Below are 23,087 nucleotides of genomic sequence, written 5' to 3'. Positions count from 1 at the left end.
AAAAAAAAAAAAAAAAAAGATTGGAAAAATGTTTCTGATAATAAACTTGTAGGAAAGGTACTTTGTGTCCTGCTTTGAATCTTGCGATTTAATTGTCCACTTTCAGTTCTACTTCTGGGCCCATCAAGCCGTTGATCTTTCTGTTTACTCACCGCCTTGTGGTTTGTGGAGGGTGGAGTGGCCCATTCCTGCACGATGTGGGGCTCCCGGCTCCTCTGCTCCTTTTATAACATTCTGCACATGTTCGCTTGAGACTGGCAGCTGCCCTGTTCTATCACGCTCTGTCACTTCCTTCCCTGGATTGCAGATTGAGCTTCCAAAGCCCTGACCAGCCGCCTGGTTGAGGAGTCATTAAACCAAAAAAACAAAACGAAACAAAAAACCCAAAAAACAGAGAGAGAGAGAGAGAGAGAGAGAGAGAAATCAGTACTTAAAGAATAGCTCAGTTTTTTGAATTCGCTCTAAAAAGTTTGGCTTTATTCAGGTCTTAACCGTAATGTCTCATGAACCCTTCCATCTGGGTATCTTTGCGCATTGCAGTTTGCTGGGACGGAGGAGGAGGGGTAGATCTGCCGTGTGCTTCATCACAGTAAAGTTATTCTGGGTCTCCAAAGGCCCCATAAATCTGCTCCCCAGATGGAAGTCTCCATAAAAGGCTCCTCTCTTTGTGTGAGTCTCAGATTTCCCTTCAATTAAAATTCAACAAATGAATAATCAAATGAATGAGGTAAATTGTAATACCAAAAAAATTACATATATATACATATATATGTGTGTGTATGTATATATATATATATATATTTTTTTTTAAGTGAGTGCTGTCCGACCTCCCTCCTCAGTTTATGAGTAGCCATGTCTATAGTCGGTTAACCGGCAAGTCCTCAAACAAGTCAAGGATAAGCCAAAGGTCATTAACTAACACAGAGCTTTGAGTAAACAAAATGTCTCCAAGTCTCAATATATTAATTATTTATTTCTCTAAAGGAATTTCATAGCATGGGTTTGAGTTTAGTAGGGTAGTTTTTAAGAGCCTGAGGTTTAATTTTTCTTCCTTTTTAAAAAAATATTTTATTTTATTTATTTTTAAAATTAATTATTATTTTTATTTAAATTCAATTGGCCAAGGTATAGCACATTATTAGTTTTTGATATAATGTTCAATGATTCATTAGTTGCATATAACACCCAGTGCTCATCATATCATGTGCCCTCTTTCATGCCCATCACCCAGTTACCTCATCCCTTACCCACCTCTCTTTCCACAACCCTCAGTTTCCCAGAGTCAAGAGTCTCATGTGGTTTGTCTCCCTCTCTGATTTCTTCCCCTTCAGTTTTCCCTCCCTTCCTCTATTGTCCTCTGCACTATTCCTTATGTTCCACGTATGAGTGAAACCATATGATAATTGTCTTTCTCTGATTGACTCATTTCACTTAGCATAATACCCTCCAGTTCCACCCATGTCGATGTAAATGGTAGGTATTCATCGTTTCTGATGGCTGAGTAATATTCCACTGTATATATGGACCACATCTTTATCCATTCATCCGTTGAAGGACATCTTGGCTCCTTCCACAGTTTGGCTATTCTGGACATTGCTGCTATGAACATTGGGGTGCAGGTGCCCCTTCTTTTCACTGCATCTGTATCTATTGGGTAAATACCCAGTAGTGCAATTGCTGGGTTGTAGGGTAGCTCTATTTTTTTTTTTTTAGGGTAGCTCTATTTTTAACATCTTAAGGACCCTCCATACTGTTTTCCAGAGTGGCTGTACCAGCTTGTATTCCCACCAACATCCTTGCTAACATTTGTTGTTCCCTGTCTTGTTAATTTTAGCCATTCTGATCAGTATAAGGTGGTATTTTATTTTATTTAAGTAATCTCTACACCCAGTGTGGAGCTTGAACTCATGACCGCAAAATCAAGAGTTGCATGCTCTACCAACTAAGCCAGCCGGGCGCCCCAGGTTCAATTTTTCTTTAAAGAAGTTACGGGAAAGGTAGACCAGGAGGCCAAAGGCATAGGCCTCACAGTGTAACCTTGGGAGTGAAGAAGTGACCTTGGAGTGAAGAACAGGATCTCAAGTGCTGGTCTGAGGTCTCCCTCCCTGCCCTGCAGACCTGGGAGATATTAGTGTATTTGGGACTGGTGGCCTAGTGGCCTGGTGGCCTGGTGCTGTGTGACACTATAGGGTACTGACTCATGACACCACGCAGGACCACACACTTCTGATCTCTAAGTCAGAAGCCTCACAGCAACTCAGTGGCTTTCAGTCCCTTCCACTCCGCACACCAGAGCTGGAGCTAGCCTCTGCTCGGTGCTGCTGCTTCGTGTCATTGGTATAAAAACCATGTAGTCCTCTTTCTACCTGCCACATAATTCCCTACGCCTTTTAGAATTTGTTTTTATTATCATAAAAGTACTACATGTTGATTGAGACAATTTTAAACAATATAGAGCAGCATAAAAAACGGAATCCTCTCCCTTCCTTCTGGTTTCTCCCCCATCATCACAGAATTGGATGTGAATCTTTTTGATTACTGATAATACAGAAGTGCAAATCATCTGTCAGATTGTTTCATCTTAAAGAAGTGGAGTCATATTTTACCTATTATTTTTGCAGTTTGTTTTTCACTTAGCAATATATCATGGATATCTTCCCAGGTCTATATATTGAGACTTCAAGCATTTGAGTTGCATCATGCTACATGCAAAAATTTGCTATGATTTATCTATTCCTGTGGATAGACTTTCCAATTGTTTCTCATTTTTTACTGTCATAGACAATGCTGCAACCGAAATCCTGTGTATGTAGGTACTGAAGCGTTTATTTCTGCAGAATAAATATCTTGAAGTGGGATTGCTGGGTATGCCCAACTTTAACTTTCACGTATGTTGAAACAGTTTAATTTTCCAAAATTAGAGAAATTTACACCACCACCCGCAATGTACAAGAGTGGCCATTTCTTCACATTCTCACGAACACTGATGCTGTTCTGGCTTGTCAGAGGTATTTCATTATCGTCTCCATTTCAAATTCTCTGATTACTAGTGAGATTGAGCATTTTTTTCTGTCAACTGTGTTTGCATTTCCTTTCATGTGAATTGTGTGCCTATATATTATTGTCATATTTTTTGGTTGCTTCTATTTTTATTGCTAATTTGTATGACTAAAAAATTAGTGAAATTAACCCTGAGGCCGTTATAATGATACAAATATTTTCTTCCAGTCTTTGCTCATCTTTTGACTTGGCGATGTTCGTCTGTCATGCAGACGCCATGGCAAAATTTTCTCGTAGTCAGGTGTCTCAATCTTTCTGTTTTGACTTCTGAGATTTTTGTTTTGCTTAACACCTTCTCTATTTCAAGCAAACTTTCCCCATAGGTATTTGATTCTAAAACTTTTATTGCTTATTTTTGATGTTAAAATTCTTATTCTCTCTTGGAATTTATTTTTTAATGTGGTGTGGAGAAAGGGGCATTTAATTAAATTGTTTTCTCGATGCTTTCCAGTGATGCCAACATCATTTATGAATTGATGAACTTTCTTTATCCTGTAGTAAGTTCCCATACACCCTTAACTCTGCTTCTGGGCTCTCTGTTCTCGTTCGTTGATCTATTTGTCTGTTCCCGTGCCAATTCTATAGTGTTCATAATGGTTTTAACATTAGTTTGAATACATGGAAGGACAAGCTCCCTTACCATTTGTTTCAAACCGTTTTTGGCAATTTCTGTACATGTATTCTTCCAACGGAAATGTTAAGATGATGTTATCTAGCATGTAAACATTTTCTCGGTGTTCTGATGGGTATTCTTACTAAATCTTTATAAATTTTGGAAGATGTACATTATTTCATTGTTTTCCCATCCAGGATCATTTTGTTTTATGTCTTTCAATAAAATTCTGTAGCTTACTTAGTTTAAGTTGCATGTGTTTCTTGTTACCTTTTCAAAGATACCTTGTGTTTTTCCTCTATTATGAATAAGGTGGTTTTTCTATTTCCTTAAGACTTTATACATTTAGGGGCGCCTGGGTGGCACAGTGGTTAAGCGTCTGCCTTCGGCTCAGGGCGTGATCCCGGGATTATGGGATCGAGCCCCACATCGGGCTCCTCCGCTATGAGCCTGCTTCTTCCTCTCCCACTCCCCCTGCTTGTGTTCCCTCTCTCGCTGGCTGTCTCTATCCTGTCAAATAAATAAATAAAATCTTTAAAAAAAAAAGACTTTATACATTTATTTATTTTACAGCAGTTTTAGGTTCACAGCAGGATTGAGAGGAAGGCACAGAGAATACCCATATACTCTGCCCCCACACATGCACAGCCTGCCCCATGAGCAACATCCCCCACCAGAGTGGGACTTCTGTTATGATTGATGAAGCTGGGCTGACCCATCATCGCCACCCAAAGTCCACAGTTGACGTTCGGCTTCACTCCCGGTGGTGTACATTCGATGGGTTTGGGCGAATGTATAATGACATGGATCCATCATGAATATATCATACAGACTATTTTCACTGCCCTAAACATCCTCTGTGCTCTGCCTATTCATCCCTCCCATCCCTCTGTGCTCTGCCTATTCATCCATCCCTGCCTATTCAACCCAGCAACCACTGATCTTTTTACTATCTCCAGTACTACTGTTTCCAGTATGCCCTTCCAGAATAGCATAGAGTTGGAATCATATAAAATGCGGCCTTTTCAGATTGGCTTCTTTCTTTTCTTTTCTTTCTTTCTTTCTTTCTTTCTTTCTTTCTTTCTTTCTTTCTTTCTTTCTTAAGATTTTTTATTTATTCATTTGACAGAGAGAGAGAGACAGCCAGCGAGAGGCGGAACACAAGCAGGGGGAGTGGGAGAGGAAGAAGCAGGCTTCCAGAGGAGGAGCCTGATGCGGGGCTTGATCCCAGAACGTGGGGATCACGCCCTGAACCGAAGGCAGATGCTTAATGACTGAGCCACCCAGGCGCCCCCAGACTGGCTTCTTTCATTTAGTAATATGCATCCATGGTTTCTCTGTCTTTTCATGGCTTGATTTCATTTTAATGCTGAATAATATTCCATTGTCTAGATGGACCAGAGTTTATCCATTCACCCACTGAAGGACATTTTGGTTGCTTCCAAGTTTTGACAATTATGAATAAAGCTGCTATAAACATCCATGTGCTGGTTTTTGTGTGGACATGCGTTCTCAGCTCATTTGGGTAAATATCAAGGAGTGCAGTTTCTGGATCATATGGTGGGTGAGAGTATGTTTACTTCTGTAAGAAACTGCCAAGGTGTTTTCCAAGGTAGCTATTATTTTGCATTCCTACCAGCAATGAATGAGAATTCTTCTTGCTCCACATCCTTACCAGCATTGGGTATTGTCTGTGTTCTGAATTTCGACCAGTCTAGTAGGTCGTTGTTTTGATTTGCATTTCCTTAATGACATAGGATATGGAACATATTTTCCTATGCTTACTAGCCATCTAGATATCTTTCTTGGTGAAGTGTCTGTTAAGGTCTTTGACCCATTTTTAAATCAGGTTGTTTGTTTTGTTTATTTTGGATAACAGTCCTTTATCAGATATGTCTTTTGCAAATATTTGTTCCCAGAGTGTGGCTTGCTTTCTCTCTCTCTTGACACTCTTGGAGAGCTGGAACATTTTAATTTTAATGAAGTCTACTGTATCATTTCTTCCTTTCATGGATCATGCCTTTGGTGTTGTATCTAAAAACTCATCCAACCATGGTCAAGGTTGTCTAGTTTTATGTTATCTTTAAGGAGTTTCATAGTTTTGCATTTTATATTTATATCTGGGATCTATTTTGAGTTTGTTTTTGTGAGGGGTTTAAGGTCTGTGTCTAGACTCTTTTTTTTTTTTTTTTGCCTATGGATGTCAAGTTGGTCCAGCACCAATCGTTGACAAGACTATCATGGTTCCATTGTATTGTCAAAAGTCAGTTGACCATATTTATGTGGGTCTATTTCTGGGCTCACTATTCTGTTGATCTATTTGTCTATTCTTTTGCCAGTGCCACACCATCTTGATTCCTGTAGCTTTACAGTAAGTCTTTGAGTTGGGAAGTGTCAGTCATCCATTTTTATTCTCTTCCTTCAATATTGTGTTGGCTCTTCTGGGTCTTTTGCTTCTTCATATAAACTTTAGAATCTGTTTTGTTATGTACAAAATAAATTTACTGGGATTTTAATTGGGATTGTATGGAATCTATAGATCAAATTGAAAGAACTAACATTTTAATAATACTGAGTCTTCCTATCCATAAGCTTGGGATATCGTTCCATTTATTTAGTTCTTCTTTGATTTTGTTCATCAGAGTTTTGTAGTTTTCCTCAAATAGATCTTGTATATACTTTGTTAGATTCATACCTAAGTACTTCATTTTTGGGGTGCTAATATAAATAGTGCTTTTAATTTCAAATTCCACTTATTCATTGCTGGTATATAGGCAAGTGATTGATTTTTGTATATTAATCTTATATCCTGCAATTCCATTTCCATTTTAAACTGGTTATTGCTAGCATAATTAAGAGCTTTAGAATTTTGTGCATTTATTATATGTAATTACCTTGTCAAATTCTAATACTTATAATAGGTTTTAAAAATTGACTCTTGGTTTTCTAGGTGTACAGTCATTATATATATTATTTCTAATAGTTATAGTCCTTAGTTAATTTTCTTGTTTTGTTACATTAGTGAGAACTTATAAAAGTAAATTAAATAATTTTGATGAGGGAGGCATGTGTATGCCTTAGTCCAGATTTGAAAGGAGTAGCTTTGGTATTTCATTGTTTTCAATGTTTGTTGTTGGTTTTTGGTAAGCAGGTTTTTATCAAACTTTAAAAAATTAGGATTAGCTCCTGAATTTTATCAATTGTCTGTTTTTCTACAATATTAATAGTATTTGCCCTTCTCCAGATAAACCTATCTTTAGGAGCCCTCCTTTATTTTATTTATTTTTAAAATTTTATTTTTCAAGTTTTAATTAAGTTTTAATTCCAGTTAGTTAACACACAGTGTTACATTAGTTTCAGGTGTACAGTAGAATGACTCAAGACTCCCATGTATCACCCTGTGCTCATAATGACAAGTGCACTTCTTAATCCCCATCACCTATTTCACCCATCCCCCCACTCCCCTCCCTTCTGGTAAACATCAGTTTGGTCTTTTAAGAGCCGCACTTTAAAACTTGTTATCAGCTGGTAATGAAAATTCCACAGTTCACAATGGATCTCAAACTTGGATAACCTGTTGTATCCTCTGGAGGTCCTGGAGGGTGTCAGCTTGCAGGTGTCATTTATATACCATGGGGCAGGGCACCGCAAGATGGAAACTGGGGCCTTACAATGAGGGGTGGAGGTGAGCATGCCATTTCTGAAGGAGATGGGGGAGCACTCAGGTAGAGTCCAGGAAGTAAAAGCAGGGTGAGGAGAGCAGATTACCAGCTGTCATCAATCAAAATGTCAATGTGAGCCTGAAAGACAAGGGTGGGGTTGAGAGTGGAAGCCAGTAAGATCCCTCACCAGGCTTTGGGTAGAAACCTGTGGAGCAAATACCAGCATCTGGACGTAAACTGCAGCTAAGGTCATGGGGCAGCCCAGGTGAATGAGGTAGAAGGAAATGGAGCTTGCGAAGCAGATGTGGGTGGTCCAATATAATCCCCTTGGCTTACCACTCCTTGTTAAAAACCCAAGAACTTGCTTCCTTGTCTTCTTTTGATTTGTCTTGAAGATAGAATTTGATAGGCACTTGTGAATAATAAGCTGGGTGAAAACTACTGAATAAGACACACAACATTATTCCCCAATTCTTATTAGGTGCTTTCATCTTTTATAAAGGAAGAATTATCTTAAGCCAAAATTTTAAAAATAATTCTCTTTAAATTTTTATTTTTTTATTATGAATTTTTAAATAATCCTTATTTTAAAAAGAAAAAATGTTGACAAAAAAAAAAAACCTGACCTGGAAAAAAAAATCTGACCTGGAAGATAAAGAAAAATATAAAGAAAAAAAGAAGAGCAACTAATAATTCCATCCTTCCAGATAACTCCAATTGACTTTTTAGTGTATTTTCTTTTTTTCTATTTTTAGATTTTATTTCTTTATTTGACACAGAGACAGCCAGTGAGAGAGACAGCCAGCGAGAGAGAGACAAGCAGGGGGAGTGCGAGAGGAAGAAACAGGCTCCCAGCAGAGGAGCCTGATGTGGGGCTCGATCCCAGAACGCTGGGATCACGCCCTGATCCGAAGGCAGACGCTTAATGACTGAGCCACCCAGGCGCCCCTTTTAGTGTATTTTCTCCCGTTCCCCCCCCCATGATCTGAGACCATATAGAATCTATATAGATAAGCAATTATTTTGCCTTCTTCGTTGTTGTCATGCCATAGGCGTTTTCTTGTGTAATTAAGGTATGTGATTGGGAACTCTAGTACCTAGCACGATGCCTGGCACATACACAAGGAGCTTATTTGTTGAATGACTGTGAGTTAGGTCATTCAAAAGTCCTTCTGAGCACGGCTTTGAAAAGCTGCATGAAGTTCTTACAGACACGGCCTAATTTACAGAAGCATTTGAGACCACTTTCCTCCCTCACTGCGTGTCTTCCCATGCCTCAGCCATCCTAGGTCTCTAGGAGGATCTGGGGTGCACGGGTTCTCCTTACTCTCTGTTTTGTACTTGCTGTGCCCTCCGCCCCCCTGCCTCAGTAACTTGTCCTTACCTTTTAGGTTCTAGCTTAGCAGACGTTTCTGGCAAGTCTGCCATACCCCCAACCCCCATTGGTTCGAGTCCCTTGTCAGTGGTCCCGCAGCACTCCGGCAATATCACTCAGTCTCCTGGCAGCAAACAGAAGGCGAAGTCTAAACAGGTCATTGAGGAGAACGTAGTGACAGACCATTTACAAAGGGGTAAACAGGGTGACAGCAAAGCAACAGGGGAAGGCGGAGCGCTCCAGGCAAGCATAAGGGAAACCACAACCAGCTCTTAGCCTGAAGGAAAAAGGAAAAGAAGGGGTTCCTGGGGTGCAAAGAAGACTCCTGACAGAAGCTTTGGTAGGGGAGCCCACAGACACCCCGTGACCTGGCAGGGAGGGAGTCTTTCCTCTCTTCATTCTCCTATGTTCCGTGGCAGCCTCCCATTCATCAGCACCACGGAAGCCAGGAGGCAAGTGTAGGATTCCGAAAGGCCAGCAGCCCGGAGCTCAGAGCAGGGCGGAGAGGGGAGGGGCGTGCACCTGAAGGGCCGAGTGTCCAGGATTTATCCCTCCCCTGCCCAGCCCCTGCCAGACTGTATAACCCCGCACATGCGAGTCCCACACACTCATGGAAGATCCTTGAAATCGGGAACCATGCCTATCTCTTTGGGAATATATCCCTGGGAAATAACATGAAAGGGGGAGTCAGTAATGTGTGCAGCAATTCACAGCACCATTTATAATAGTGGGGGACTAGAAATGCCCCCAAGTAGGGCAGGAGTCCAGCGAGCCGGCCAGGACGTGTCATTTACACAGCCATGAAAGGATTCTCCGGTGGGCTCTGTTTACACATGTAAATAGGGTCACAGGATAACAAGTGAAAAAAGCCAATCCTGCTGATTATAACTTTGTCACAAAGCATAGATGGGTCCTATACAGGGAGAGATTAAGGTGTGTAACTTCACAATAGCTAAGAACACCGGCCAAATGCCACACCCCAGAATTTAAGGGAAAATAGCAAAGTTCTGATTGAGTTTGTCACAAATGTTAGCACAAAGTAGCTAGAATAGTTAGGATGGTGCACAATATAAAAAAGGAGGATGGCAGCTTATTTTAGGAGGCTCTGCTGGGAAAAGCCACTTGGCTTTCGTCAGCTGTCCCTCCCCCTTTCCCCCCCAATCCTCCAATATCCTAGTTGGTAGTGCAACTCCTTTTCCAATACCCCGTGGTGAGCTTTGGGAGGAATTTGTTGGCTGACACACAGCAAAGGGTCTTCAAAGTTTCTCAAACTTTCACGTGCATATGAATCACCTGGGGGATCCTGATAAAACACAGATTCTGCTGCTCGGGGTCTGGGAGGGACCTGAGATTTCCCATTCTGAACGATGTCCCAGAAGATGGGAACTCTGCTGGGCTTGACTGTCCTCTGAATAGCCAATTAATCCGTGGGATTATTTGTTGGCTTTTTTTTTTTTTTAACATCTTTTAAAACATACCTGCTGTTGACAAATGTGCCAATCACTCATTCTTTGTCACCCACCCTGCCTCCAGATTCGGACACACCTCTGACAGAGTGCTGGCCCTCTGGTTGAGAATCCCAGGACTTCTGGGCATCTCTACCGGCCAAAAGAACCGGCTGAATTTTCCTTTTTTTAGAATAGGCATTCCAAAAAACGATACCTTTAGTGTTCCTGATGTAAATATTATTGTGTGGAAAAGAATTTCAAACCACATATGATTCCCACCCCTTTTCTTCCCAGCCACAATTATTTTTCTGATTATCATCGTGTGGTTCTCACACTATCTTCCTTGAATTCTTCTGACTTCGTGAATCCCTCACAACGACGAACGGAGGTGATGCAGGGCCTCAATACTGCAGAATTTCAAATCACGTCTGGTGACCTGGTGTGATTCCAAGACAGAGGAGACAGGTCCTCACCAAAGATTAGCATTTGCTGTTTGTCTCCATAATTCTCAGAGCTTGAGTCAGGCACCCCGTCAGCTGGGTCTCGCTGTAGAATGAGCTTCCCGTGGAAGGACATACATCTCTTCTCGTCCATGCTATTATATAGCCTCTTTTTTCAGACATCATTTCATTTCCCCTGAAATGCACCGTATTTTGCACGTGTCAGTCAAGAAAACCTTTCTACTATGACCAAGGTGTTTTGTTTTGTTTCTCTCCCTCACTTCCCATTAAAAAAGTATCAGGAAAGGGGCGCCTGGGTGGCACAGCGGTTAAGCATCTGCCTTCCGCTCAGGGCGTGATCCCGGCATTACGGGATCGAGCCCCACATCAGGCTCCTCCGCTATGAGCCTGCTTCTTCCTCTCCCACTCCCCCTGCTTGTGCTCCCTCTCTCGCTGGCTGTCTCTATCTCTGTTGAATGAATAAATAAAATCTTAAAAAAAAAAAAGTATCAGGAAAGCACATTGAGTTCCTATTTCCGTACGTCGCCTTGGTTATTGATTACAGTTTCTAACTTAAAAGTGAGAATCGCCTCTTGACCTCTGCCTCATTTTGTTCTTCCCCCAGCCTTCTCTCTCTCTTTGCCCGGTTCTGTTTTCCTAGCTCGATGTTGTTGTGGAATCGTTCCAGTGGACCACAGGAAAGTCAGGTCCTCCGCCACGATCCCAGGCTCATGCCGGTGGGTGACCAGCATCTCCCACGAATGCGTGAGCACGTCCGCTGGGGGGAGGGGTCGGGGGGAGGGGATTCTCTCGCAGGCTTCCTTCGCTGACTCATTGTGCGACCTTGGGTATGCCGTTTAGCCTGTTTGGCTAAATCTGTCCGCTCTGGGGACGCATCCCCTATAAATCTGGAAAGCCGTTCCCAAAGAATTATTACATCTTTGTCCCCTCGATGTTTAGTGAGGATGTAAGAAGAACTCTGTTAACGGATCTGGTCTCTGGCCCTTGCTCCTTCCGCACGTCCCTACTTCGAGCACGCGCCCCTCGCGTGAAAGAGGCTCTACTCTCGTGGCTCCCAAGTCTGTGTATGTGAAACAGAGAGATGGACAGAAACAACCCATCAACAGTCAACAGGCTTTGGCCTGAAGCTACCTCTTTGTTGTCATTCCCATCTCTGCAAAAATATTGCCTCTAGCCGGTCCCAAGAAATTTAAGTAACTCATTCATAAATACCCCACATATGTTCAATTTTCTTAGTCCTCAAACACCTACTTATTCTTTTGCCATCCCGAGCAATTAAGTATGTCTATATCAGCATTTGCCTTTCTCGTGCTCCTTTAAAAATTTAATACCCCCCCTTTCAACCCTGTGAACCTCTCAGTCTTGCAACCCAGACCAGGGAAAACCTGGTTCATAGGCTGTGGGAGGGCTGGGAACAAAGCTGTNNNNTGAACCATCTGTTGTTTCTTAGCAGTAGAAAAAGAGGATTTACAGGTTTGGGGGCAGATTATTTTTAGGGGTTTCCAGGCTACTAATATTCTATCCCTGTCTGCATAATTCCTCACCCGGGTTGAGACTCCCAGAAGTCACTGCGACCTCCACAGAGAATCAGTGTCCCTGAGATGCACTCTCATTTGGAAATATTCTAAAAATATGGAGTCTGGAGCCTCCATGCTTCTCTCTGCAGTGGTGGGACTCCCCATTTCTAGCAGAGGGAAGCACCTCACCTCTCCCGTCTGCAAGAAAGGCAGTGCCCGTTAGAGAGGGATGTGGAGGAAAAGGAATAAAACAGAAGTGGAGTCAATTTGCATGCAGATGTTTGCATTAAATATTAATCGGGCTTGAGGGTGAGGGTAGTTTCTCTTTTATTCACACTCAGGTTGCCATGCTGTCTGGGGTTTGCAGGGCTGGCTCTGGGAGGAGTGGGGAAGGAGGAAAGGAGGAAAACGGGCAACCATACCTCCGAATGCAGCTCAGGGTTCAGGCCCCCATCCTGTGCCCTCACGCTGTGGCCCAGACCGCCAAAAGCAAGTCCAAGGAACTGAAAGACGTAGAAGTTTCCAGCAACAACCAGAGAACATCTGGAGGCCAGTCTTCAACCCATGAAACCCCCTCATGCTTTGAAAGCAATGATCTGAGTCTAGGGTCAGCAGAGACTACCAGGGGAGGGACAGGAAAGCGAAGGGCGGCGGGCTAGGAGGACCCGAGTGCCGAGTGTCCTGTGAGCCCCTGGGAGGCAGGGGCCGGAGGCTGCGGTCAGGCTCTTCCTCAGCCTGGGGAGCCTGCACCCCGGTGCTGTCTTGAACAAATTCAGGAAATCCGTGCAGGAGGGTAGGGGGCAGGAAGGACTGGTGGCCCCTCTCTAGCCTCCAGCTCTTGAAGGGAGGTCAGGGCTTGTGCTATTGGCAACCGCAAAGGAAGCTGTCGCTTTGAGAAAATGATGGCTCTGTGCCCAAGGTGGGCTTCGTGATGGGTCAAAGTCCTTCCCAGAGGAAGCCCCTGAAGCCAAGTGTCCTTTCAGGAGAGGTTTCTCTGTCTTCTTTTGCTTGCTTTTTTTTTTTTTTTTTTGAGAATGAGGGCCTCCCAGTGCCTCCAAACTCACACCAGCTGAGTGACTGTTTACTTAGCCTTCCTGCAAGGCTGGCTCTCGTCACCCTCGTCTGGGCCTGTCCCTGTGTTATCCTTTATGAGGGGAACTTGGAAATTTCCATCTTTTCCCTCTAATCTGAGTCTCCTCGGCCGCCGCCAGACGGCCCCAGGGTGCTATGGTCTCACTGCGAGAGCCGTCAATCCCGGCTGCATGCTGGCAACACCTGGACACCTTTGCAAAGTTCAGATGCCGAGATAACTCATGGTGGAATCTCTAGGGGTGGTTCCCAGGCTAAGGAGTTTTTAGAACTTCCCAGGATGATTCCAATGGGGGTTAAATTTCAGTGTTGCTGGCCTGGGGTTCTGAGCACATCCACTGGCCTGGACTTGACCGTCAGCTCTGCTGCTGCTGGAACCAGCCTGGGGCAAGTTATGGACAGCTCTCTGCCTCAGTCTCCTCATCTGTACAATGGGAACAAGAACGGTGGCAACAAGAGCACACAGTATTGGGAGGCAATATGAGCTGAGGGCTTAGACACCGGCTGGCGCAGAGTTAGCGTTTTAAAAGTGTTTGCCATTTATGATGCTGGGGAACGTGTCTCGGGTGGAATGGCAGGACGGTGCGGGAACCTGAGAAGAGGTATAAAGAATTGGAGCTATTTCTCCTGAAAAGGAGGAGGCTTTGTTGGAATATGGTGGTTGCCTTCCGATTCCTATCAGATGGAAAAGGAATGTGGTTTGTTTTGCAGAACTGTGAAGGAGAGAACACGGGTTCAGGAACGGAAAGTTTCCAACAGAGCCATTTAGCAGCAAGATGGACTGTGTCATGAGGAGTGAGTTCCCAGACTCTGGGAGTATTCAAGTAGCAGTGGGACAGTTTTTGGTGGAAATGTTGTAAAAGGAATCACGGTGGAACTAGACGAATCCCAAGGCGTCCTTGAGCCGTGCCTGGCATGTCCTGAGCACCACCAAATGTTAGCCGTTATTGGACATTCTCTTGCAGCAGACGAGGATGTGCAGGGTTGGTGTGGATGTCCTAGGTGAGTCTAAAGCTGTGTTGAAAAGGACCAAGGTCCAACCAGATGGAGCCAAACCTGTTTTCAAGTCAAGGAGGTGAAGCCGGGCCAGGCAGGGGAGCTTGGTCCAGGCCGGCCTGGAGTAGGAGTTGATGACCAAGCCAGCCATGGCTGTGGGAGGGGCTGGGATGTCTGCTGTGAAGGTGGCTGGTCTGCCTCAAGGCTCTTTTGGTTGAGCTCTGGACACCAGAGAGATGGATAGGTTGGCTTTGCTTAAGGCAGAGGGTCAGACAAGTGGATACCTTCTAAATCTGAACCTCAGCTCTGCAGTTGCCCCCCCTGCGGCCCCCAGGATACTGTTCCTTGCCACTGCACCCCACCTTCACTGCCCCTCACCTCCCTTTGCCCTGTGTGGTTTCCTACTGTACCTCGTGTGTTTTGTGAGACGTCTAGGAAGCCTGTTTTACTTGTCCTACCCTTTTCGGGGTGGTGTGGGGAACAGCACTAGCTGGGACACTATTTAACTAGAAATCAAACTGAACTTCCCTTTTGATAAGGCGACTCCTCTTTCACCCTTTTGAATCTGTCCAGCATGCATTCAGCCACTTCCCTCGCTGGGCATTTGGCAGATGGTGTCAGCCCCTGGCTCCCGGTCCTCCTCCTGCTTCCTCCCCGCCCCCTCCTCTGCCGAGCTTGTGGGGCATCCTCTGCTCATCCTTTTCCCTCACCTCCTTGTCACCTGCATCTCTCTCCTGGGTGCTCAGCCACACCCTGGACCTCATTGCCCTGCTGGAGTCTCCATCTCTGCAATGCCCTCTGTCACCACGGCCCGTGTCCTTCCGTGGTCCCACTCGCTCCCTCCTACTAAATCTCCTCCCTGTGGGCACTGGGGCCCCTGGAACCCGCTCTCTTTCGGGGCCTCTTGGACCCATCCTGGTTGCATCTATGCCCTCCCTCCCTCCTTGTCGCCTTTGGATTCCCTGGTGGCCTGGTGAGCCATTTCGGCCAAGTTCTCGAAGGTACCCCATTCCCTTCCCCACATGACCTTCCCGCGTGTCTTGTCATCTCCTCCTGATCCCAAACTCCTGCGTTCCGTGGAGGAGATTCCGAGCATGCAGAGTAATCGGACCCACGGCCCGTGGCTGCCGTCGCACTCTGTGCCCTCGGCCATCTTCCTTTTGCTCCATTTTTAGCTCCCTATCGGATTGCCGCGACAGCTGCTCCGAGTCTTTGCCACTCGGCTCCTCCAGCCCCGACTGACCCTGCTCGCCCGGCCTCCGCCTCCCGGGACAGACCTCTTCCCCGCACTGGCTAAGAAATCCAGCCCTGAGTGCTGCCCCGGCTGCTTGCTTCCCTTCTGCCTTTTCACAGAGATCACGTCTCCTTTCCTCCGGCTCTGGGGAGGGACCGGTTTGTCCTCTTTCCAAGGCTAAGCCTTCCACCTGCACCCCTCACTGTGTCATCATTTTTTTCTCTCCCTATCAAGTCTTCTAACTTCAACCCCCATTTCCTTTCGGCCCTGAGTCTTGAGACTCAAGAAACAGTCACAAAACCCTGACTTTGTCTTCTGCCGGCCTCCCTCCTTTCTCTATCATTGTCTTCATTCTCTCAAGTGGGGTTTCTCCCCTTGTGCCAGGAACCAGCCGCGCTGAGCTAATGTCCCTGGAATACGTCTGCTCTCTCCCTCCTTCCTGGGATCTGGCTTCCTGAGGTAGAAAAAGCACCGACATCAGAGTAAGACACTCAGGAGTTTAAATCCTGGCTTTGCCCCATATTGTTATATAATCTTGACCCTCGCTTGGCACATTATTAATCTTCCCAAGGAAAGGAAAATGGAAGCACCTAATTCCCTGGCTTGCTGTGAATAGTAAATGCTTCTACTTGTAAAGTGCCCAACACACAGTTGGTGCAAAATAAAAAATACTGCCCTCCATCCGTTGCTTTAGCTAATGTGCAGTCCTTCGTGTGCAACACCTTTGGTTTCTTTCACCTGTCTGTTGAATTTCTGTCCACCCTTCAAGCCTGGAGGTACTTTCCCTGTCTACCTGTTGGCACCACATCCCTCCACTTTGTTTGCTCTCTGAACCTTGTTCCTGTGTTATAGTGGGTGTCCCAGTCTACACTGTATCAGGATGTATCACAATCATTTGTACCTACTTGTCTGTGCTGTTGTGAAATCAAGAGCCTCTAGGGGCAGGGATATTGAATTCACCTTTGGATCCCTCTGGAGTGGAGCACCTTACACATAACAGCTATTCAGTATATGTGAAGCTTATAGGAAATTAAGGGGCTTCTGGGTGGCTCCGTCGGTTAAGTGACTGACTCAGGTCAGTGATTTCAGCTCAGGTCATGATCTCAGGGTCCAGAGACTGAGCTCCACGTAGGGCTCCACACTCAGCAGGGAGTCTGCTTCTCTCTCTCCCTCCCACTCCCTCTGCCCCTCCTCCCACTCAAGCTCTCTCTCTCCCCCTCTCTTCTGCCCCACTCAATCTCTTCCTCTCTCTCTAAAATAAATAAATATATTATATTTGCAAATGACACTACAGATAAAAGACTGGTATCCAAGATCTACAAAGAACTTCTCAAACTCAATACACAAGAAACAAATAAACAAATCAAAAAATGGGCAGAAGATTTGAACAGACACTTTTCCAATGAAGACGTACAAATGGCTAACAGACACATGAAAATAATGTTCAAAATCATTAGTCATCAGGGAAATTCAAATCAAAACCACATTGAGATACCACCTTACGCCAGTTAGAATGGCAAAAATTGACAAGGCAGGAAACAACAAATGTTGGAGAGGATGTGGAGAAGGGGATCCCTCTTACATTGTTGGTGGGAACGCAAGTTGGTACAGCCACTTTGGAAAACAGTGTGGAGGTCCCTTAAAAAGTTAAAAATTGAGCTACCCTTGATCCAGCAATTGCACTACTGGGTATTTACCCCAAAGATACAGACATAGTGAAGAGAAGGGCCATATGCACCCCAATGCTCATAGCAGCATTGTCCACAATAGCTAAATTGTGGAAGGAGCCGAGATGCCCTTCAACAGACGACTGGATTAAGAAGATGTGGTCCATATATACAATAGAATATTACTCAGCTATCAAAAAGAACAATTTCTCAACATTTGCTGCAACACGGATGGCACTGGAGGAGATAATGTTAAGCGAAATAAGTCAAGCAGAGAAAGACAATTATCATATGGTTTCACTCATTTATGGAACATAAGAACTAGGAAGATCAGTAGGAGAAGAAAAGGAAGAAGAAAGGGGAGCGGTAAACAGAGGAGGAATGAACCATGAGAGACTATGGACTCTGGGAAACAAACTAAGGGCTTCAGAGGGGAGGGGGTGGGGGACTGGGATAAGCTGGTGATGGGTATTAAGGAGGGCACGTATTGCATGGAGCACTGGGTGTTATACACAAGTAATGAATCATGGAACTTTACATAAAAAACTAGGGATGTACTGTATGGTGACTAACATAATATAATAAAAAAATATTATAAAAAAAAGGCAAAAAAATATTTTTTTAAAAAAGTAATTTAAAAGAATTTTAAAAGAATTTAAAAGAATTGCTTGATGCTAGGTATATCTCCATAACCTAAAAAAATTTAAAAAATCCAAGCTGATCTCTTTTTCACCTATGAATATCCTCTCTATACTTGTAGAATTTACCACAAGACAGGGATTTACAATACGAAGACCTGGAAAAAACCTCTTACCGAAGACCATCAACAAGTCTAGCCAGATGTTTTGTGGTCCTTCTGTTAGCTCATGGACATCATTTGCCTTCATGTTGCTAAGGTCCTCTTTTGGCAAATAATGAAGATGTTCCCTGCTTGGTGGAATCCATCAAGTCTCTCCTGTGGAAGAGGAAATGGACGGACTAGCCAATATCTAAGATTCTTTCCGGCTTGACCAACGACAGCTCAATGATCTTGCATTGTGAGTGCACCATAATTAAGACACTCATTTATGAAGGTGACCAAGGATGCATCTCATGTTGGTCCTGTAAGGAAAGTTCTCTGAGGAAGGCTGTTTTCTGCAGGTGCATTAATTAATTTATTTCTTCATGCAACAAATATTTATTAAGCACAGACCGTGTGCACCCAGTTTGGGGTCAGGTGCTGGGAACACAATGATAACTCAAGCCTGGTCTCAGCCGAACTCACATTTGGCATGCTCTTCTTAGAAAGAGAAGATGGAGGTGGGCTGTGGGCGAGGCCGGGCCACGTGGCTGCCTAGGCTTAGTGGCGCTCAGAGAGGACAGTCCAAGGGGACCTCTTCGCAGCAACAGCACCTGCCCCTCCTGGCAGGACCCTCCACTCAGTTACTTGGAGCATGATTCTCTGGGCTTGTCACATTATCCACGGGCAGCCTGAAATGCCTTCTGCTACACAGCAGCTTCCCTAAATTCATCTTTCAGTCTGGAGGATTTACAAAGATTTATACCATTAAGAGCAAGATCTCCACAACACGCCGTATGGGAAAAACATGTTTTGCTCCTGCCCGTATATGTATTAGTGTGTAAGCTTTTCTGGGCAGGGACCCATTTTATGTGTCATGTTCTCTCTGTAAAGCTTCATTCCCTCGTAGGGCTGATGTTTCAGAAATGTGGGTCTATAACTTCATCCGAGATCAGCATTTAGGAATTAGCACCAGTTCTTGGCTAATGGTGAGTCACCTACATTTTACAGTGGGACCCATGGGTCTGAGTCCTTTCTTATATGCCTGAAGAAAACAAAAGACCACGGAGAAGAGAATGCTGGTGTTATTTAGAATCAAGCCCTCTTGTTGGCTAAGGAGCAGTAGGACCGAAACGTGCTCATCTTCCCCATGGCCCAGAGACCATGTCTTCAAACTCGTCAGGAATACTGGGGGATAAAGCACAGGACAGACGAGGAGGCAGTTTGTCCATGCCATGTGCTCCCTGTACCTGGCCGCATATCAGATGTGCATGCCTTGTTGGTTCACAAAGTTCCCAAAGAATCCAGACTGCCCCCAAGGACAGGAACATCACGGTATGGCCTTGTGGGGACTGCAGATGGAAGGGGATATGGGGATTCTCTCCCAATTCTGCTTTGGCGATGTGGGAGGGGGGGAGGTTCCTTTCTCCTTTCTTCTCTCCTGCTGGCTGTCCCGCTTACTTGTGGACCACCTGTCAAATGCCCATGTGAGGAGACGCAGATTCACTGCTCAGGTCTCTTACAAAGCAGAGAGGAGGGGAAAGCAGAGAACAGGAAGGTCTGTGGTTTGGATGGTTTCTCTGTGTTGTTGGGAGGGGGAGGGCAGAGGGCAGTGGGCAGAGAGAGAGGAGGTGGCAGGGTCCTCAGCTGTCCTTGGCACTTATGCTTTCAAAGGCAGAGTTTTCTGGCTCTTGGAGGGGCAGATCCCAAAGGAAGGGATCTTGAGGCCCCCATCCTGTAATTCTGTTACTTTGCCCCTTCCCCACATTATCCCAGCCCCCACGTAGATCTTCTCAATGTTCATAGCAAATTTGGCTTGAAAAGTCATCTGAAGCGTACTGCATGTTTCAAGCCTCGATAATACTGGCTGTCATTTGGGCAGGCTTGACAGTTTCACAAGCCCGCTCACATTTGCTCTCATTCTCTTTGATTGGATCCTTAAAACACTTGTAGGTAGTAGGCAGGGTAGGCTAGTCCTTGTCCTGGTTTACAGTTGAGGAGTTTAGGCTCAGATCTGTTTTCACTATAGAATCCTACGGAGTGCCACAATGTCAAAAACGTTTTACTTTTTTCATTAAATGATACCTGTGTGGCAGAGGGATAGTTAGTGGGAGTCCTGTATGCCAGCATGGAGATTCCAACATCCAGTGTTACAGAACGATGATGAGCTCAGTGTTACATGGACACAGCCTGGGGGTAGAGAAGCTGAGGGATACTGAAGAGATGGTGGGCCTCATTCTTGCCAGAGGGTATCACTCCACACCATGGTCAGCCTAAGGCATTTCTTTTTTTTTTCCTCCCTCTCTCTCTCTTTTTTAAAAAGATTTTATTTATTTGACAGAGAGAGGGAGAGAGAGAGAGAGAGAGGGAAAGTGGCAGGCAGAGAGAGAGGGACAAGCAGGCTTCCTGGTGAGTGGGGAGCCTGGTGTGGGACTCGATCCCTGGACCCTAGGATCATGACTGGAGCTGAAGGCAGCTGCTTAACTCACTGAGCCACCCAGGCACCCCAGCCTAAGGCATTTCTTTTGTTCTTTAAGGAGCAGCTGACCCAAGAGCCCTTCTCCCATCTCTGACAAGCCCACAGATTTAATCTGATATACAGACGCAGGGAGCCACTCAGCTGAATGAGTGCAAATGCCCTTTATCTTGGGGCTCTTTCTTAGCTCCACCCAGGAGACCAACAAGAATGCAAAGGGAACAGGACCCTGTATCACCTGAAATTTTCTGACCAGCCAAAGAAAACCAACTAACGACCAACGGACAACACTGGCAGCCATTATCAAAAATTATCAAGTGAACAGAATGGCTTAATTTGGCCAATTGGGAGTAGTCAGGGACTGAAATAAAATGGCATATGAGGCAGCAAAATAAATCCTCTTATATTACCTTTCTGCCTTTGGCCATCTTATTAGGTGTAATTTGGATGTTCCCAATACACACTCACTACATATTTCCACGTGCTCACATGACATTTGAGCTCATGAATGTTATGGTCATAGTCATTTTCAGTCTGTTTCAATTATTATGTTACTTTTTCCTGCTTAATGTAATAAGAATTTTTGGATAGAAATGGAGATAATCATAGTCATAACTGTCCTACCCAAGGACAGAGAAGAGACGCTTCCTGTGAGCTCCCTCATAAACTAGAAATACAGCTAACAGTTGTTCTGCCTGTCAACAAAAACATCGGAGACTAAAATCAGCCATGGACCACTTACTGAGAAAATCCAGAATGGCCCACAGTGGACAGGTAGATTGTATTGACCTATTATCCACCGCCCCAGGTTGATACCTAAGCATCTTGACTGGGATAGATAGACGCTCATTCCAGATTTAGATTTGCATTTTCAGGAACTGAAGCAAACACTTTTAAGCTGTGGTCCATATATACAATGGAATATTACTCAGCTATCAGAAAGAACGAGTTCTCAACATTTGCTGCAACATGGACGGCACTGGAGGAGATAATGCTAAGTGAAATAAGTCAAGCGGAGAAAGACAAGTATCATATGATTTCTCTTATCTATGGAACATAAGAACTAGGAAGATACGTAGGGGAAGAAAGGGATAAAGAAAGGGGGGTAATCAGAAGGGGGAATGAAGCATGAGAGACTATGGACTCTGAGAAACAAACTGAGGGCTTCAGAGGGGGGTGGGGGAATGGGATAGGCTGGTGATGGGTATTAGGAGGGCACGTATTGCATGGTGCACTGGGTGTTATACGCAAGTAATGAATCATCGAACTTTGCATCAGAAACCAGGGATGTACTGTATGGTGACTAACAGAATATAATAAAAAAACATTAAAAAAAAACACCATGAGGGACTTAGAGCAGGAAGTTTTAAAATTTGGATCTGCCCCTTATGTATCATTGTGAGAATCAAAGAATCCATATTACTATAAGTGCCCGACGGCGATGTGCTGTGAAGAGTCGTACGCAGTGCACTTACGCACTTACCGCCCACAAAGCCGTGTACGTATTGCAATTGGAATCAGCAATCAAAACACATTGTTCACCAAATTGTGGGGGGGGGTGGTGGTGGTAAGGGACTGAGGGGTCAGCTTGCACGATAGAATGAATGAGTGTTAACACTTTAAGAAAGTACTAATTGAAATTGGATGAAAGTATTAGTTGCTAGTACCACAGGTGGCAGAATCTTTTAACATCTTAGACAATTTAGAGTAGAAAATTGGCCCGCTGCTGACTGATCTTAAGATCTGACTCAACACTCAGTGTCCAAAGTCAAATGTTTTAGGGTAGCGTATAAATAGCTCTTGCAGTTGAAATTGGTTCACGATTCCAAAGCTTAGCTGGTTAGAGGAGAACTGCTGTCCTCCACATTTCAATAAAATCAATTACTCTGGGACAGTGTAGCCAGAGTTGTCCCAGCAGAAGGAAATCAGAAGAGGTATTCGTGGATGCTGGTACACATGCATTTTAAACAAAATGTTTATTCATCAGCAGCCATTTAATCAGACACGTGGGTTTACTTGGAATGTTTACACAGGCCACGTTTTAGAAGACAAGGCAAAGAATCACAAAACCTTTGTTCTTCTCTTCAAACCAAATGAACTAAACAGTGTGTGCCATTTCCTGACTGCCCATCGTGCTTCTAGGTACTTTGTTTCACACCAGCCACATGGTAGATATTGTATCCGTCTTGCAGAGCAGGATGCACGAGGGTGCTAAGGCTCAGGGGCTGAGTAACTTTTCCTGGGGAGTCACAGAGCTAGGAACAGCCAAGGCTATCTGATTCCAAAGCCCATTGGTTTTTTTTTTTTTTTTTTTTTGCTCAACTCTGCCTCGGAAAACTCTCTTTTTAACTGAATCTTCTATGGTTTTCACAAGTGTACCCATGTGTCTACACACACACACACACACACACACACACACACACACACACACACATCTATATATATGCATAGGTGGCATGAAATGTTAAGGGGTTCCTTGACACTGTCTACTGCAGGCAGAACCTTGCTGGGGGGGATTCCCTTAATGGGGTGATCAAATTCTTAGGTCTTGCAAATGGATTGTATCAGTGACATGTTATCCAGGGGACTGACTCACGCTGACCAAACTGATTGATACAACAGGTATTGCTTTGGCAATTAAATGTGAACAAAAGCGATACAATTCACCAAGTTTCCTTCCTAGCATGGTGGTGATCATGGGGGCATGTGTT

The sequence above is a fragment of the Ursus maritimus genome, unplaced genomic scaffold (assembly GCF_017311325.1).
Source record: "Ursus maritimus isolate PB19 unplaced genomic scaffold, ASM1731132v1 scaffold_30, whole genome shotgun sequence".
NCBI lineage: Eukaryota > Metazoa > Chordata > Mammalia > Carnivora > Ursidae > Ursus > Ursus maritimus.
The sequence above is the reverse complement of the archived record's forward strand: the minus strand, read 5'-3'. Positions refer to the sequence as shown.